This window comes from Spinacia oleracea, chromosome 6 (assembly GCF_020520425.1).
Source record: "Spinacia oleracea cultivar Varoflay chromosome 6, BTI_SOV_V1, whole genome shotgun sequence".
In the NCBI taxonomy this organism is placed as follows: domain Eukaryota; kingdom Viridiplantae; phylum Streptophyta; class Magnoliopsida; order Caryophyllales; family Amaranthaceae; genus Spinacia; species Spinacia oleracea.
In genome coordinates this window covers 42,761,930-42,778,240 of record NC_079492.1, presented here as the reverse complement: position 1 = coordinate 42,778,240, position 16,311 = coordinate 42,761,930, and the positions used below count along the sequence as shown (strand labels likewise).

The following is a 16,311-nucleotide window of genomic DNA, read 5'->3' as shown; positions in this document are numbered from 1 at the left end:
TAGTCAATTGGGTGTAAACTCACAGGAAATCCAATTACACTTGATTTGACACTAGTAGAGAAAACGTCATTTGCAACTCCTTTTTTGCAACTCATACATTGTGTGAATGCTACGAAAAGTCATTGGTCAACGCGGGTCAAGGATTTAATGATTTTATTGCACCGTTTTTGAACAGTAAACGCTGCAATTTTTTGAAAAAAAAAAATTAAAAAAATAATTGCAGCGAAGTAAGTGAGTGCACGCTAAGAAAAAGGCGTCTAATTGCAGCCTCCTCCCAATGTACGCGTTGTGTGACTTTTCTACTTCCTCTCCCTAGAACTCCTTCCATTTCAAACCGTAGAATTCTATCTCTTTGTTTCGTCCAAATCGTTCCATGGGATTTCGAAAAAGAAGCTTCGATCTGGTTCCTTCCAACTCCCCTCGTCCCAAAGTATATTTCTATCTCTAAATCTCACCATTTTTTTTGCTCTTCTTTCTCATTTGTTGGATATGTTAGTCGATTATTTTGAAATAATGTAATGGGTTCATCTCTTTTGATTTTGTGTTAAAGTTTCAACCCCGATCTACAGAGAGATAAAGAGATGGCGGATGAGAGAGAGGACGTCGAACTCGTACTTTGCTTGAAGTTCTACCTTCACTTCGTCAATTGTGGTAGGGTTTCAATTCTTAAACTCGTTTTTTTTCTTCGATTTTAAATGATTTATGATGTTTGGCTGATTTGATTTGTTAATTTTTGGGGATTTATTGTTCTTTTTAGTTGTTAATTTGATGTAAAGGGGTCTGTTAATTGAGAGACTGGATCTGGTAATTTAGGGGTTAGTTTTTTTTAAATGTTTCAGTCGAATTTATTGATTTGGAGTCAAATTGGTTCAGATTATTTGGAATTCACAATATGTTTAGTTGTTTGATTTTCCTACCGAAATTTGTCATGATGCAAGCATTTTGTATATGTTTATGATTTAACTTGCTATCAAATAATTGAGTGCAATGAGTCTCAAATTGTTCAAAAAATTTACCCAAATTTGCAAGAGAAATATTCCGTCTAATCTTGTGAAGTGTTCTAGTCGTTGTAATGATGGATTTGAAACCTAGCAGGTGACCCTTTTTTCTTTGCTTTCTTATTCATGTCTGCAACTCTGCATTACCACATTCAAAGGCTAAATTTTTGGTATAGTTCCAAATCAAAGAGAAATATGATTTTAGAGTTTTAGACGGAATCAAAGAGAATTACAGGTTAATTTTCTTGGATTGTTGATATGCTCATTTGGGAATCTTACACGTGATTTTCGTGTGCAGATTGTTATTGAATATTCAGAAGAATGGAGTTTACGGATGCTTATAAGCAGACTGGGCCCTGCTGTTTTTCTCCCAATGCTCGCTACATTGCTGCTGCAGTTGATTATCGTCTGGTGATTCGAGACACTCGGTCATTTAAGGTGCTCTAGTTGTCAATTTGCTATTTTTTCGTTTTCTACTTACTATCTCTAGACTTATGTACTGGAATGTTAGTTTCTCGTTCCCGCAAACTGTTTCTTTGGCTCTATTCTGACTTTGTACCCTAAACCTTTAGTGGGCTCTGAACGCTGCGAAATTATAAAAAAAATCCTCCACTGCAAAATTGCTCCATCGATGGGGAAAGGCGAGATGGAGCTGCTGACCTTTGAATTGAACCATGATTCTTCCAGTTTGTTGCTTCACCTACGGCAAGGTAATCTCTTTTCGAATTGTTCATTGCCGTCTTTTTCTAGGGTTTTGTCTGCATTGGTTTGGGGGTTTTTCTAAATCCCTAATTTCTTCAACTTTTTTATTAATGGTTTTTTTTGTTATTTTTTGTTTTTTTAATGCTATTTCTGTCTATTTTGGGTTCAAACTGGTTAAGGCTATTTGGAATTCACTCGATGTTTATTTGTTAAATTTTCATATATTTGAATAAATCCCGTGCAATTGGGTTGATTAATTCTCAAAGTTTTAGTTCTTTCAGATCTGGTTTTTGTATGGTCGATTTTATTTTTTGTAATAAGCTATTCTCCTAAAATTAATTCATCAGACCACCATTTTTTACCAGTTTAATAATTTTTTATTAAAACTAATTTAATCAGGATACTTCTCTAGATTCAATTTCAGCAAACCCTTTGATATGCAAGGCGGTACAGAGGCTAGGTATTGATTATACAGTGTAATGATTCATGAAGCTACTGTTGAAAGCAAAATTAGGACTGAGTATAGTGTATAGTATTGTTCATTGGATGATCAATAACACTCTAAATGATAAAATACTAGGAAAAGCTCAGTGATTTTCCATGATTTCATGAACCTTAGTCTGCTACCTTTTAAAATCATTCTTTTTAAAATTTGGGTCTACATAAGGGTGACAGAATGATTTCATGTATGCTCTGGAACAGTCTGATGCCGATTTTGATGAATTCATTGATGGTGGTGGTTATTTTTCTGTCATTGACCTCTCCCTTTGTCCATTTCCTGTCCATTTCCTGTCCTGCATGCTTGAGGCCTAGGCGGGTTGGTGACCGTGTTTAACTACAAAGTTACTTAACCAGATATTCATGTCCTTACTTCTTCCATCTTTATAAATCAACGTTTGTTACAATTGGCACGTTCATCCTCTTCGAATATGTTCATACTTTAGGTATCAGCTCACTGTTAAAGTTTGTGGCTTTCCAACAAGATGTCGTGTCATGTAGCTATGGGTAGTCCATTTACACCCTTTTGACAAATTGCTATTAATATGAATTAACATTTGAATTATTGATCTGCATATGAACACTGAGCTACTCAAGGGAAAAACTGAAATGCTGGAGGAGTATTTATGCATTTATGTTGATCCACAAGGGAATTTGTCCAGGATTCCTGTCATACTTGATCAGATCGTGTTCCAGAATTTGTTCTTTGTCCAGGCAATGATGTAATTATCGTGCTCATTAGTATTACCAGCAATCCTTGATTTATTTTCTGTTTTCCTACATTTTTATCCCGTGTCATGGAACGTCTTGTACTTATTTTCGAACCTTATCCAGTTGTCCCGAAGTTCAATCAACCTATGGAGTATGTTGCATTGGAGGGAAGATCTTCTGGATCAGTTTTGACTTAGAAAATTTACTATTCTTCGTATATTGTTTGGCAGTCTAGGTTTGTTGAGCTATTGGTCTCTTAGATCTGTGATATTTAGGCTAGGTACCTTTGTTTTTGCATTTTATACCATGAATGAAGTGATATGAGATTTATGAGTTATCCCAAAGTATCATGTCTCGTGACACATTCAAATAATATTGCTATTCCATTCAATGTGTTTTCAGCTACCAATCTGTTCAAGATTCTTCTCAAGTATAGGCCAAAGGATAAAGCTGCAAAGGAGGAGCATATTCTGGAGAAGGCTCATCTTGATCGAGGCTGAAGGAAAGAGTCCAGAGTCCAGCAATAAATCCATAGTTGGGAAAAAGGTGAAGCGGTTCACGAGAGACCTGCTGAATTGAAACTGTATGGTGGTGTTAATAGTTTTGGATAGTGCTCAAGAATCCATAGTCGACTGCAAGGTACTTTTCCCAAGTTGTTTTTTCTATTTCCTTACCGTTTTTTACCTTATTTTACCAAGGAAGGTTCTATGTTCCTTAGTATTTTGATCTGCTCATTAGTAAAATGCTCATTTCACTACCTACGGGTGCCCATTAAATCACGATTCAAACTCTAATATCCGAATTGCGTTGATTCTGGTTCTTATCTGTTCCTACTTTGTACGTTACAGTTTCTTTTTACATGATAGAATCCCAACATCCCTCTATTTATCTACCTCTGTATGTTTGTATGTTTGTAACTCTGTAAGTTTGTCTTTATGTATGAGAAAAGGGTGTGTCTTGGTGGGAAAATCCACACTTCTCAGTTTTATAAGATGGAATTAAGTCGTCAGTTGCCATAGTGCCTCTCTATTCAAGTTTCATTCGCTTTGAACATGAAATCAATTGTTTGTTGCTTCTCTTTGCAAAAGTTTCATTTTTTTTTTGCAAGTTTGTTCTATTTGCACAAACTTCAGAGTATGTTGAGTGCTTTGTTAGTGAAGTTTTTTTGGTCACAATACATGAAGGTTTTTATAATTAAATGCAAATATTATTTTGGAACTGATGCTGAAAATTTGTAGCCCATGAAAATATTATTAGTTTTGACTGGTGAATTGTACAATTGACAATCGCAACCCAAATAGGCAAATATGGAAGCAGACCTTAAATATAATGACAATGCCTGCTAGAATAATCCAGGAGAATCATACATCTGGATCCATAATAGCGATGGTCAGGATAATAACATGAAATAGCTTTACCAGAGAAATCAAATTGCTTTGAAATAATAAGATTTTAACAGTATCCTGACATAATATTACCGATTTTAACATGAACCCCCATTCCCCCCCCCCCCCAAACGACAAACAAAGAGTACAGAACTATATGAGTCACCAAAGATAGTTGAACATGCAAAATCATAAAGATTTTTCCTTATGGGTTTAACTTCCAGTTTCTAAATTTGTATTGAATATGACAATGTTTTCTCTTGCGGTTGGTTGTTCGTCCTTCTGAGATGTATTGTTTTATCATGTTAACTTAGGTTTATGGTCTAATTTGTTAAAATATTTCTAGTGTGTTCTTCAGTAAATGATTGCTTTCTGAGTTGAATCTGTGGAATTTTGTTCTGTTTACATGATGGCTTTTGAAGATGCTAAAAGATTGGTTAACCAGGAAAGATCCTTTGCTTGGGCTGAAATAGATCCTCCAGTAACTTGGCATTGGTGTATGTATGGCATGCAAATTCTAATATTTCTCATGTGATTGCTATCTTATGGTTCTTCGTTTTCAAATAGGGGGCTATTGTAGTATAATATCGTTCACTTTTTTATGTTAGATGTTGTGACGTATATTAGCTTAAACAACTGAAGCTGAATCTATGTGTTAACTATTTTTTATTATGCTGCTGCAGGCCTTACACCAGACTTTGATGCTTTGAATGTTGCAATCAAGATCGGAATTATCTAAACTCTGTATTTTGATTTATCTTGTTAGAAACACAATTACAGTTTAATGCTCAGAATTATTAAGAAAAAGTAATGGAGGCTAGTGTACCTAGTACCAACGTATCATTCCTGCATTGATTCTTTTTTTTTTGTAAAAATAAATGTACTATTTACAGCGCGCACTGTGAAGTAAAGGCTGCAAATAGTGTTAGAAATTTGACTTTAAAATCTCTTTTTTGCAGCGCCCACGTACTGTCAAAAGTTGTAAAAAGCCACTTTTTGCAGCTCGGGTGAACACAAGACGCGCTGCAATTAACGTCTTTTTGCAGCGTTTGTGTTCGCTGCAATTAAATACCCATTATTTGAAGCCCTCACAATTGCAGCGCGCAATAACGCTGCAAAAAGCCCAATTTAGGCGCGCTGCAAATAAGGTTTTTTCTACTAGTGTGACAAAAAGAAACGTCACACCCACGAGGGACAAGGTCACGCATTAGCCTCGTGCTTTTTCGACCCCCTCACAGTGGCGACTCCGCTGGGATAGTGAAGGAAATACTCGTGCTCGTAGGTAATCAAAATAACCGAAGGGTGAAACGATCCTACCCCGCGTTTATTTCCCCATCAAGTTGGGACAACCTGAAAATCAGCATATTAATGTGAACGGACAGAACCGCATAACGAATCTTAGCTCCCTTGGTGTTTCATCTCAGGAGTTGGGACTAAGGATACCCATCGCCAACCGGGGGGTGCATACGCTTCGAATGTTGTCCACTCGGCACTTTCGCTAGTAGTACACCCGTCCCAAAACCAATCGCTCGCCCATTAGGTCCCTCTCATTGGTGCATGCCCCCTTGGCTTACATCGTGATTGGCCTCTTGGGCGAAATTCGTCTGTTGAAGGCACTACCTCGACCGGGGCATGTGTTGGATCTGCGAAAGAAGCGGTACCAAGCCAGGCGCAAAAACTACCCATAGAAGCCTATCATAAACTACATGACATATTATTATTGCTTCATGATGTAATGTTAGTAATGTGTAGCGAAATATGTGTTTGTGTGACAAACAATGTTAGCAAACCAACGACCTAAAAAAAATTGCCCAAACATTCATAAACCAATTTGCCAAAGAGTTATACCGAAATACGTGTTCTGCAAACCCGAACGATCGCCACAAAAATAAGCGACGCTCGGGATGGCCTGTAACGAATCCCACAAACGCTGCACGACGCGTAAAGGACGTTATTAGGCAAGCACGCAAAATCGAAGTCGCATAAACAAAAGTAGACGCAAACAGAAAACGAGAACCAGCCAGGGACGCATTTTCAACGCCCCTGGCTGGGCGCCAGAATTTCTCACGCCCTACGCTGGGTGCTGAAGTTGCTGCTTGGCCTTCTGATCAGGCGCAGCAGCCTCGGTGCCCGCGCAAAAGGAAAATACGTAGCACAAAAAAAATGTTCGTAAAAAAATTGCTACGAGAGCGTAAGAAGAAGCACTCGATTCTAGAAGCGACTTAAAATAAAAATAAATAACTCTTTGCGTCGTTGTTAGGCCTCCTACGACGACAATGCTCGGCACCAAAACCGAACATGCTAATAACTATGAATGTCACACGGGCAAGTGTTTCGAAAATCCAAAGAATGACCAAAAGAAAGAACTAAAAGTGTACCAACAAAAGAAAGAGCGAAAAACCAATAGAGAGAGTCAAAGTCTAGACTAAGTAATGCTTGAAACTTTGGGGCCTAAACTTTAGCTTATCTTATGCATAGGACTGGTCCTGCCACTTGGTGCCGATCAGGAAATCAACGGTTAGTACGTCTCGAAGATACATCGCCAACACCAGGTTTAGTGACTCCAAGCTCCGTCCGTCATCCCTTATTTCAAGGATCTCCGCTTCCCCAACCTCGATTCGCACCCTCAAACATGTCCATCGAAGAATTGCGAGACCAGATGGCTCAAATGACCCAACTCATGGGCCAACTGAAAATGGAAAACGAAGCCTTAGCGGCTGCACAAGCCAAAAATGACCTCGATAACGAGAAGAGGATTGAAAAAATGGTCCTACAGCAAAGCATGGGGAGCAAGTACTTCTCCCTCGATCCTGAACCTTTTCCTTGCAAACTACCAGAAAAGTTTAGTTCATCTGACTTACCAAAGTTTAAAGCCACGGACAATCCCCGTGATCATCTATTGAGCTTTGTGAATGCCATGAACTTGAAAGGCATGGACAAGTCCATGTATTTACCTGCCTTTCCTTTTTCCTTGGAACCTGTGCCGCTCAAATGGTACTATCACCAGGACCCTAAGCTCTTCCCCACTTGGGAAGACTTTGTCAATGTCTTCATCTAGCAATACTCTTCGAACATGGATTTTCAAGTCACCATGCGCGAGCTGAAAGTTCTCTTCCAAAAGAAAAATGAGGGTTTCACAACCTACTTTGCTAGATGGAAGGATCAGGCGGCCCAACTAATCAATAGGCCTCCTGAAACAGAATTGGTCCAAAAATTCATTGACAACCTGGACCCGGCTTACGGACAACACCTTAGGTACCTGGGACTTGACACTTTCAAAAGAGTTTATGATGTGGGAATAAAGATCGAGGATGATCTCGCAAAAACAATACAAAGTAAACCCGCATACAAAAGCACCACCTACAACAGGGGCAACACATCCCAAGCCGAAGAAGTCCATGCCGTAGAGGAGAATCCCGCCCGAAGAAGCCCTGGAAGATGGGTCCGAGACCGAAAGTTTGCCCCACTCGGGTCGACTTTGGTACAAGCCTTCGAAAGACTAACCAATCAAGGAAAGTTGAGACCTATAGGCCCCACCCGTGACCCTCCTGCCAAGAGAAAATATTGGGTCGAAGGTACTTATTGCAAATTCCATCAAGGAAATGGGCATGACACCGAAAACTGCTGGAACCTAAAAAATACAATCCAGGACATGATAGAGGATGAAGTGATACCTCTCCCTAACGTTGGCAAACCCAACAACAACAAGAGCCCACTCGGCTCTTGTCACATCTCTCTCGACCAACCAGAAAATGAGAACTTCGACTCTACGGTGTATATTACACCTCAAGGTGCACCACTCGTTGTGGTCCCTATGGATCGAATCGAGAGAGAAGTGTGCGGTGTGTGGGATGATGATGCTGAAGATATTTACCTATCTCAAGTGTCGGGCCAGGACCTCTTTACTGAAACTTAGCCCGGGTATGCTCTCATTGACACCACCCCTCAGGAGCCCGAGGTCGACAACCTCACCCGATCCGGAAGGATATACCAACCGGATATTCTCCCACCTCCTATGGACGATATCCCAGTTAGGCAAACTCCTGAGAATGGACGGCACACCACCGTCGTGGAAGTCATTGAAAATCCTCTCTTGAAACAACTAAAAAGAACCAAAGCCGAAATTACCATCTGGGATCTCATGTATACTTCAAAGGAACATCGCGAAAAGCTTATTCGCTCACTCGACCTCATCTGAGTACCTACAGATATCACACCTGACTCATTGGTTAACCACGTCACGAGAGATGCCGGAGAAAAGGCCATAGTTTTCACTGACAAAGACTTGCCCAAAGAGGGGGGTGCTCACAATAAAGCCCTCTATCTAGTAGTTGGATGCAAAGGACAAAACATCCCCCTAGCGCTCGTAGATAACGGTTCGGCGGTTAATGTTTGCCCATTGCGAACCGCCCATTGCTTGGGGCTAGGAAACGATGACTTCCAAACCTCCACGCAAGGGGTACGAGCTTATGATAACTCCCGAAGGCCTGTGTTGGGAAAAATCAACCTTACCATACAAACCGGGCCTGTGGCACGCACCACGTAGTTTCAAATAATCGACATAAAGCCCACTTTCAACCTCCTCTTGGGGCGACCTTGTCTCCATGACTTAGGAGGTGTGGCTTCTACCTTGCACCAAATGGTTAAACTTAACCATAACGGGGTAATACTAGAAATACGCGCCCCTCCTCTCGACGTCAGTTGTACTATGGTTGGAACGGCCGAAACTGCAGACGACCTTTATGGGTTTCAAATGGAAGAAGCAATCCAGTTCATCGAAGACTATGATCCAGCATTCCTAGACCCGCGCGCATCCCGAGTCATCCCTAGAATGCTGTTAGCTCAAGGTTATTTCCCTGGAACCCCATTGGGCATAAGGAAGACGGAATGCACATTCCATCCTTTACCCAACAAATCTACTCCCTTTGGCTTAGGCTATGAACCAACGGAGGAAGATATTGCTAACCTCCTGTCTGGGCTACGCCTTAACAAGGCCAAACAAACCACCCTCCTTCCCCCGTATCAAAGAACCCTTAACGGGATGTTCGTTCGGGAAGGAGAAGGACACCCATGCTGTGATTTCCCTGAACCCTTCGTTCAGGATGGCTTGCTAAAACCAGGATTTGAAATCTTCCATGACTGCCACACCTTGGATGAGGCACCCCACTCACCAAGACTAAAATAGCTGAAATATTGGACAACCAGGCTCTATGGACATTATTTAACGAATCGAGGCCTATGGAGGACGAGACTGTGATGACTACCCTAGCTTTACAAGATGAAGGTTTCGATCCAACCCGGTTAATCGCTCCTGCATCAACACTAGAAGAGATCGAGAACGGATGGGTGAAGATATATCAGTGGGTCAATGCAAAAGGAATAGAATTCAAGATGAGTACCGGTGAAGGACCAAAGTTTTACGAGACTAAACCCAAGGCTTGAGCCACATAGAGCACCTTAGTAAAAAGCGCCTAGTAGTTCTTTAGATTGGTAGAAAAAAATAATAAAGACTTTAGATGGTCCTAAGACCCCTTAGAATATAGGTCAATTTTATTTCAGTGTGTTTTCCTTACTTTCCAAATTAATAAAGGCGTAATATTTCTCCTAAAATTTTATTCTAACACTAAGTAAGCACCAAATGTACTTGCAAAATACAAAAATAAAGAGGCGGCCCATTCTAGGCCCAATAAACGAGGCCCACTCGGTCTTGAAATCGTTCCATGGGAACCAATTCCCGAAATCCACAAAATAAACCGTACCATCCCCTTCATATCCCCAAAACATAAAGGTCAACCAGTGTCATCATAAAAGTCAATCCATGCAACCCAAAGAAATCAAAGGAAATCAAAATCCAAAACAAATGCAATTGTTGCTTAAAAAGGGAATTAATAAAATGTAACCCCACCATACCCTTCAAAAACGACACGCACCTCAATCCACCCAAAAGCCTACACAAAGATCTTCATAACTCCCGCACCCTAACTCCATTTTCAAAGCCGTTTCGAGTCACGAATAGAAAAAATTATTCCGGACAAAAATGCGTTTCACGCTAACAGTCAAAAAAGCCTCCGAAATAGCCTCAAAATCACTTTTTATACAAGTAAAAACCAAAGCACTAAAACGAAGAAAAAGAAATAAATGCAAGAACACGTGAAGCAAAGCGTCAAAAACGACCGCCAAAAATCATTTTCAGCGCCCAGGGCTGGGTGCCGAAATCTTTGACGCCCCAGCCTGGGCGTTGAAACTCTCTGCCTGCCTAAATTTTTTTTCAGAAGTGCTCGTCATTTTATCCGCACATAACGGAAAAATAACGAACACTTGGGGGGTACAGCACGTATCCAAATAGGCTCAGGCTCACCAAAAAATATAGCCATACAAAAAATAGTCGAATTTCATTTTTTACGCGACTTACGGTAAAAAAAACGGCAGACGAAAATAATGATAATACTTCACTCATTTGACCAGTTAAGTAATATGCTTCCACCTCAGGGCATATCTATTAAAATCCGGCATCTTAGAATTTATTCTAGCTAGAACTACGCACGACCTGATTCTGACAAGATACGTAGGCAATCCTTACCAAGGATTCGGTCCAATAAAAAAAAACATATATAAAAGGTGCAAAAATTGTTAGACATATAAAAATATAAAAAAGAGGAGAAACAAAAAATGAAAATGAAAAATAAAATACGCCTTTATTGAAAAATAATAAGAAGGAAAACAAAGTGCTAAGAAATGAAAAAAACAAACACAACTGAAATAAATAAAGGGCACCTACACCCTAGCAAGAACTACACTACTCTAGTTCTTCCGGATCATCAAATAAAGTCTTGTAGAGGGCAATGTTCGCAGGGTCCACCCCCACAGTCTTCTGCGCTGCCCCTGTATCAATCTCCATAAGAACCGGCTCCTGGACACTAATTTCCAAAGATGCCAAGGCTTCAGAAACATTCTTGGTTATAGCCCGCTCAGCCTCAAGGGCACAGACAATGGTGGGAGAAGGATTATTATCATCAACTAGACTAGCCACTGTTTCTACAGGCGGCTGAGCCTTCCTAACCCATACATTGTTCCGGCGACGATCTCCGCGAGAGCCTGCACTTCTTATAACAACAGCAGGCCCCTTCGTGTTAGGCACCTTTTTAGGCCTAGAACTGGAACGGGGAGGAACTTCCTTTCGCTTTCGATCAGGACGAGCTTTCACAGTCTTAATACCATGGGTGCGAGGATTGGCAGAATCACGACCCTCATATCTGACCCGAATGCGAGGTATAAAAAGCTCAGCCAACTCCCCATTTCGAGCCTCGGTCCTCACAGCCTTATCATCGGAGCTCATCCACAACTTATAGTACGGCCCACAAAGCCAACGCGGGAGACCATCATAATACTTAGCCCACGCTTGAACCCGTGCTTGTGAAAAGGCCGCTACTTTAGGTGGTACCGTATCAGAAAAGGGGATAGTCTGCCTTAAACCGTATTGACGCATGACTCGGTAAGGGAAGATAAAAATGGGCCGAGATAGCCCCAACAAGGAAACATAAACCAATACATCAGACCCCCCCGTCATAGTAGTCAAACCCCACCACGGTACCACCCACTTAGTAGAACAGATACCATGAGTAAAAAGGAGGCCCATTCGGCCTCGTCATGGCCTCGGTGCAAATATTTTCGGTTACCCAAGGCTATAGGGCGATAACGTTTAGGATCGGCAGGAGTTTCCAAGAGCCTAAGCCGTTCCACGAGCCAAATCTACAAAAAACGGGTACGATAAAAATAAAAAAAAAAAAAAGAAAACGGTTCCTGGGGCGCAGTTTCAACGCCCATGACCAGGCGCCGAAAATTCTAGCGCCCAGCCCTGGGCGCTGAAACTCAGCCCCAAGGCAGGACGAATAAAAAATATATATGCAAAAAAAAAACGTATACGTGCGCAAAGAAAAAAAATCGATTACCTGCAGTAATAGGGGGCTTCCCTTAAAATATTCAGATTTGGCATCCTTCTTCAGGTCATCCGCACTCAGCAAAGTCTCGGCAACAACCAACGGCATAATAGAATAGCAACTTTCCTGGCTAATCAAGGGGATCAACCTTATGTCACCGAACTCACCATTGTTGTTCGACAGCAAATAATGATTCAACAAGCAAAATACAAGGGCTCGAATATTCAATTTCTGTTCGGTCATATTCTTACTAGGCCTAAAGTGATGTTTTACAAGTTTTGCCAAATTAACCTCATCACCTACAACAATTTCAGCAAGCATGTTAGCATCTAGTCCTAGAAAATCCCCTATGGTTGTTTTACCCTCTTCAATAGTGCCAGGAGTGGCAGGGGTAGCATTAGTAGGATAACCAAGGATCGCAGCGAATTCATCTGGCAAAAGACATATTTCGTTGCCCCGAAAGACAAAAACATGATGATCGGAATCCCAAAAGCTTAGGGCTGCATGCAGAAAATTATAGTCAATAATAATTTGTTATAAGCCTAAAAGTGCCTCTAAGTGGTATTCTTTCAACAAAGCCTTTTCTGTAGGAGTAAGGGCCCGTAGCCAACGCCTAACAGCCCGTTGGAGTGAGAAAGTAGGAATCGACATGACGAAAGCAAGGAGTAACTAAAACACAGCAAAGAAAGAAGGAAATTGAGAGTGATAGAAAATAGGGACGTATCTAGCCCCTATATATAGCTGAACGCATCAAGTGACATCCTGATCCCATTCGGAAACGCGTTAAGAAATCCGAAAGTCAAAATTCGCCAGGAAAGGACTTTCAGCGCCCAGGAATGCCAAACCTTGGGCGCCGAAAATGCAGCCCAAGGCCCAAATTTCACAAAATGCGGAATAGGAAAAGACTTAAAACCGTGTTGCTAGACACGAGGCCCTATTGCAATTAAGATCAAGCCCAAAGAGCACCTTTAAGCTCCCAAATAGCAAAAATGAATGGTAAAACTTGGTCGAAACTTAGACTTGTCTCAAGGAACATATATGTACACTTTTCAAAACAAATATGAAATATCAAGGTCATTCTTCGAAACACCAAAAAATGTTGTTAAGTCGTTGGTTTCTCAAATAAAAAATGTTTGTCTGTCAAAAGATTAATCCGGGCCAAGCTAAACCGGATGTCGCCTGAAACTGAAGTCGCACCCCACGGCTTCGCCGAAATAGCACACCACTATGAAAGGTCGCTCGCACATACGAGCACGACCCCAAACATGATTACGAGACGTTATGAAATACGCGAAAAATGACCGACAAGCCCGAGTGCTTGGGGGCTCGCGAAAAGTATACTCCAACAAAGAGTGCGCAATCGAAATCACATTCCCGGACTACGCTATACGCCGTCCCATGTTTGGATGATTTCAAAAGAACAGGTTTGACCTCAGAAAAGGGATCGTCATTGACACTTGTACATGGTCCTCTGATCAAAGACCATGTGGTGGCAAAAATCGAGCTGTAAAGACTAGCTCAAAACCACGAAAGCAGACGGTCACAAGACAAAGGTCCATCTAAACCCGTTGTCAACCCACGTTTAGGTTACAACTAAATTCGAGCATCCCTCGAAAGAATTCTCTCTTGCAAGAATGAACAAAAGAAGTTCTCAAAAAAGAAATCACGATGAAAAAATAGGAAACTTGCCCATCTCAGTTGGCAAGATCACGTCACGAACCACGCGAGTTCCAAAACGAAAAACGAATTCAGGGACGTCCACCCTTAGCGGACAGGGTTCGCCCACCCTCAGCGGGCGGGGTCTGCGTCACTAGCCGCGCAGATCCTCAGTTTTCGAAAAATAGGGTCTTCAAAAAAAAAACAAAAACAAAATGAAATAGGCTCGCCATCTTCAGCCGGCGGGGTCTACGGCGCAAACCACGTAGGTCATTATTTTCAAAAAAAATAAACACAAAACAAATTTCAAAACAGGTTCGTCCACTTCTATCGGACGGGGTGTCCCCCCTTAGCGGACAGGTTCGCCATCTTCAGCCGGCGGGGTCTACGTCACAAACCGCGTAGGTCCTTATTTTCAAATTTCAAAAACAGATTCGTCCACTTCTATCGGACGGGGTGTCCACCCTTAGCGGAAAGGCTCGCCATCTTTAGCCGGCGGGGTCTGCGTCACTAACCGCGCAAGTCCTTAGTCGCTGCAGCGATAACTTTTTCTGGTTTTCCGTTTTTCCAAAAAAAAAGAACGATGTGAGTAGCTTTCCCTTTTTCCAAAGATTGGTTTTCCGTTTTTTCCAAAAAAGAACGATGTGAGTAGCTTTCCCTTTTTCCAAAATTTAAAAGAATGGTTTTCCGTTTTTTCCAAAAAAGAACGATGTGCCGGATTTTCCTTCGTTTTACGTCCCATAAAAACAAGGGGGTTTTCTCGTTTAGCTAACCCTGAAAATGAGAATCTTTAAAAACATTTTTACCTCGTGATTGGGTTTGGCCAGGCCCAATTACACTTTATAGCTTTGATTTCGAAAACATCTGTAGCTACTCCCAATGACAAAGTGAGGGAGTTTCTACGCACCTTTAGATCCTTCCAATGACAAAGTGAGGAAGTTTCTATACTATCCGTTGACAAATCCCAATGACACGTGAGGGATATGTCGACACTTCAAGTGATGACCCTTAAGTCAAATGTTATCACTCGTGGGCTCGTGAGACCCTCGCAAAAACAGGTCGCCATGGCTTGTGCGACGCACTCCGTCTAATACTTTGACCATCGTCTTACTCCAAGACTCAGTCAAAGTGGGGGCTAACTGTAGACACCTACTTTTGTCCCCATTCCCGAAAGGGAAGGTTCAATGATGAAAGCATAAATCTCCACTTGACAACGCATCTCCTATAAAATAACGAATCTCGATCACCCCTTTTCATTTCACCCGAAACCTACTATTTATAGAAACCAGCTATTTATGGAAACCTGCTAAAAATAGTAACTGTCGTAATGGGTAGTTGTTAAAAGTGGCAAGTCATAAAAGATAGAAATCTGTCAGAATTAGGTGTTGCACTCCAACATAAATCCTAAATGAGATAGAAACTGCGAGAGAATCCTATTCCTAATATGATTCGAAAATATGAGTCACGTATTAATTAAAATCCTAACGAGCCTAGAGTTCGTAACGGGCCCAGACGCATTCCGTCACAAGATTAATACGCACTAAAAGACTCGATTAAGTCTCAAACACTCCGGATTCTAGGAATCCGAATCTGACTAAGAAAACAGCCCAGATCCTATTTTCAACGCCTGGCTCTGGGCGCCGAAATCTTCGGCGCCCAGGCCTGGGCGCTGAAATTACCTGGGACGTATTCTTTCCTAATTCCTCGTGGATTAGAGCTCTACAATTCTATCTTTCCACGAACTCTTTTCTATAAATATAGCCCAAGTTTGACGTGAAAAAAGGAACACACAATTATTATTCTGAGTATTGACTCTAAACCCCTAAGCCTAAGCCTCACGCTGCAAAACTGATCACGCGTTCTGTCGCAATCGATCCATAAATCGAACAGAACGTATCCCATCCCATGATTTGAGATTCGTTAAATAAAAGGAGAAATAGCAAAGTCAAAGTGGTTAGTTTTCTGAGAACCGTGACGCACCTCTCAAGGGTGCGTCGTAACGTGTCCCTTTTCTATGATTTAATTGCTTTCCTCGCCCTTTTTATGAACTGTTAAACTAACTAAATCTGATTGTTCTATCACGCCTAATAAATATGATATTTTTTGGGAAATTGGATTATCATGCTAGGTCCCTTAATACAATCTAAATCAGATAATCGCGCTCGATCTAGTACTATATGTTGCATATTGTTAAAATCAACTCAGATTAGTTTAATAGTTAACGCATGTCCCTTCAATTATTTATGCTGAGCTAGTAAGGATATCCTGCCTCTGGAGTTATCGAAGAGCGAGTACTCCTCTCGGTAGTTACAGTCCCCCGAACCCTCAATCTCTACCTTGCGGGTATATGTTGAGAGATCCCCACACCATGGATCACAAGGGAACCTACGGCCGTCGTGGTGAAACATAATTGCACTCCCTTTA

The 16,311-nt window shown here is 41.3% G+C and overlaps 2 long non-coding RNA genes across 2 annotated transcripts; both read left to right on the top strand.

Moving 5' to 3' along the window:
* Positions 1-268: 268 nt before the first annotated feature.
* LOC110802442 (uncharacterized) lies at positions 269-1,703 on the top strand. The gene is made up of 4 exons (XR_002537162.2): positions 269-430; positions 551-651; positions 1,297-1,436; positions 1,571-1,703. It is a non-coding gene; the product is annotated as an uncharacterized lncRNA (long non-coding RNA).
* Positions 1,704-2,775: 1,072 nt separating this feature from the next.
* Positions 2,776-5,134, top strand: LOC130464414 (uncharacterized). Its single transcript, XR_008924816.1, has 3 exons — positions 2,776-2,920; positions 3,312-3,548; positions 4,978-5,134. It is a non-coding gene; the product is annotated as an uncharacterized lncRNA (long non-coding RNA).
* Positions 5,135-16,311: the final 11,177 nt, after the last annotated feature.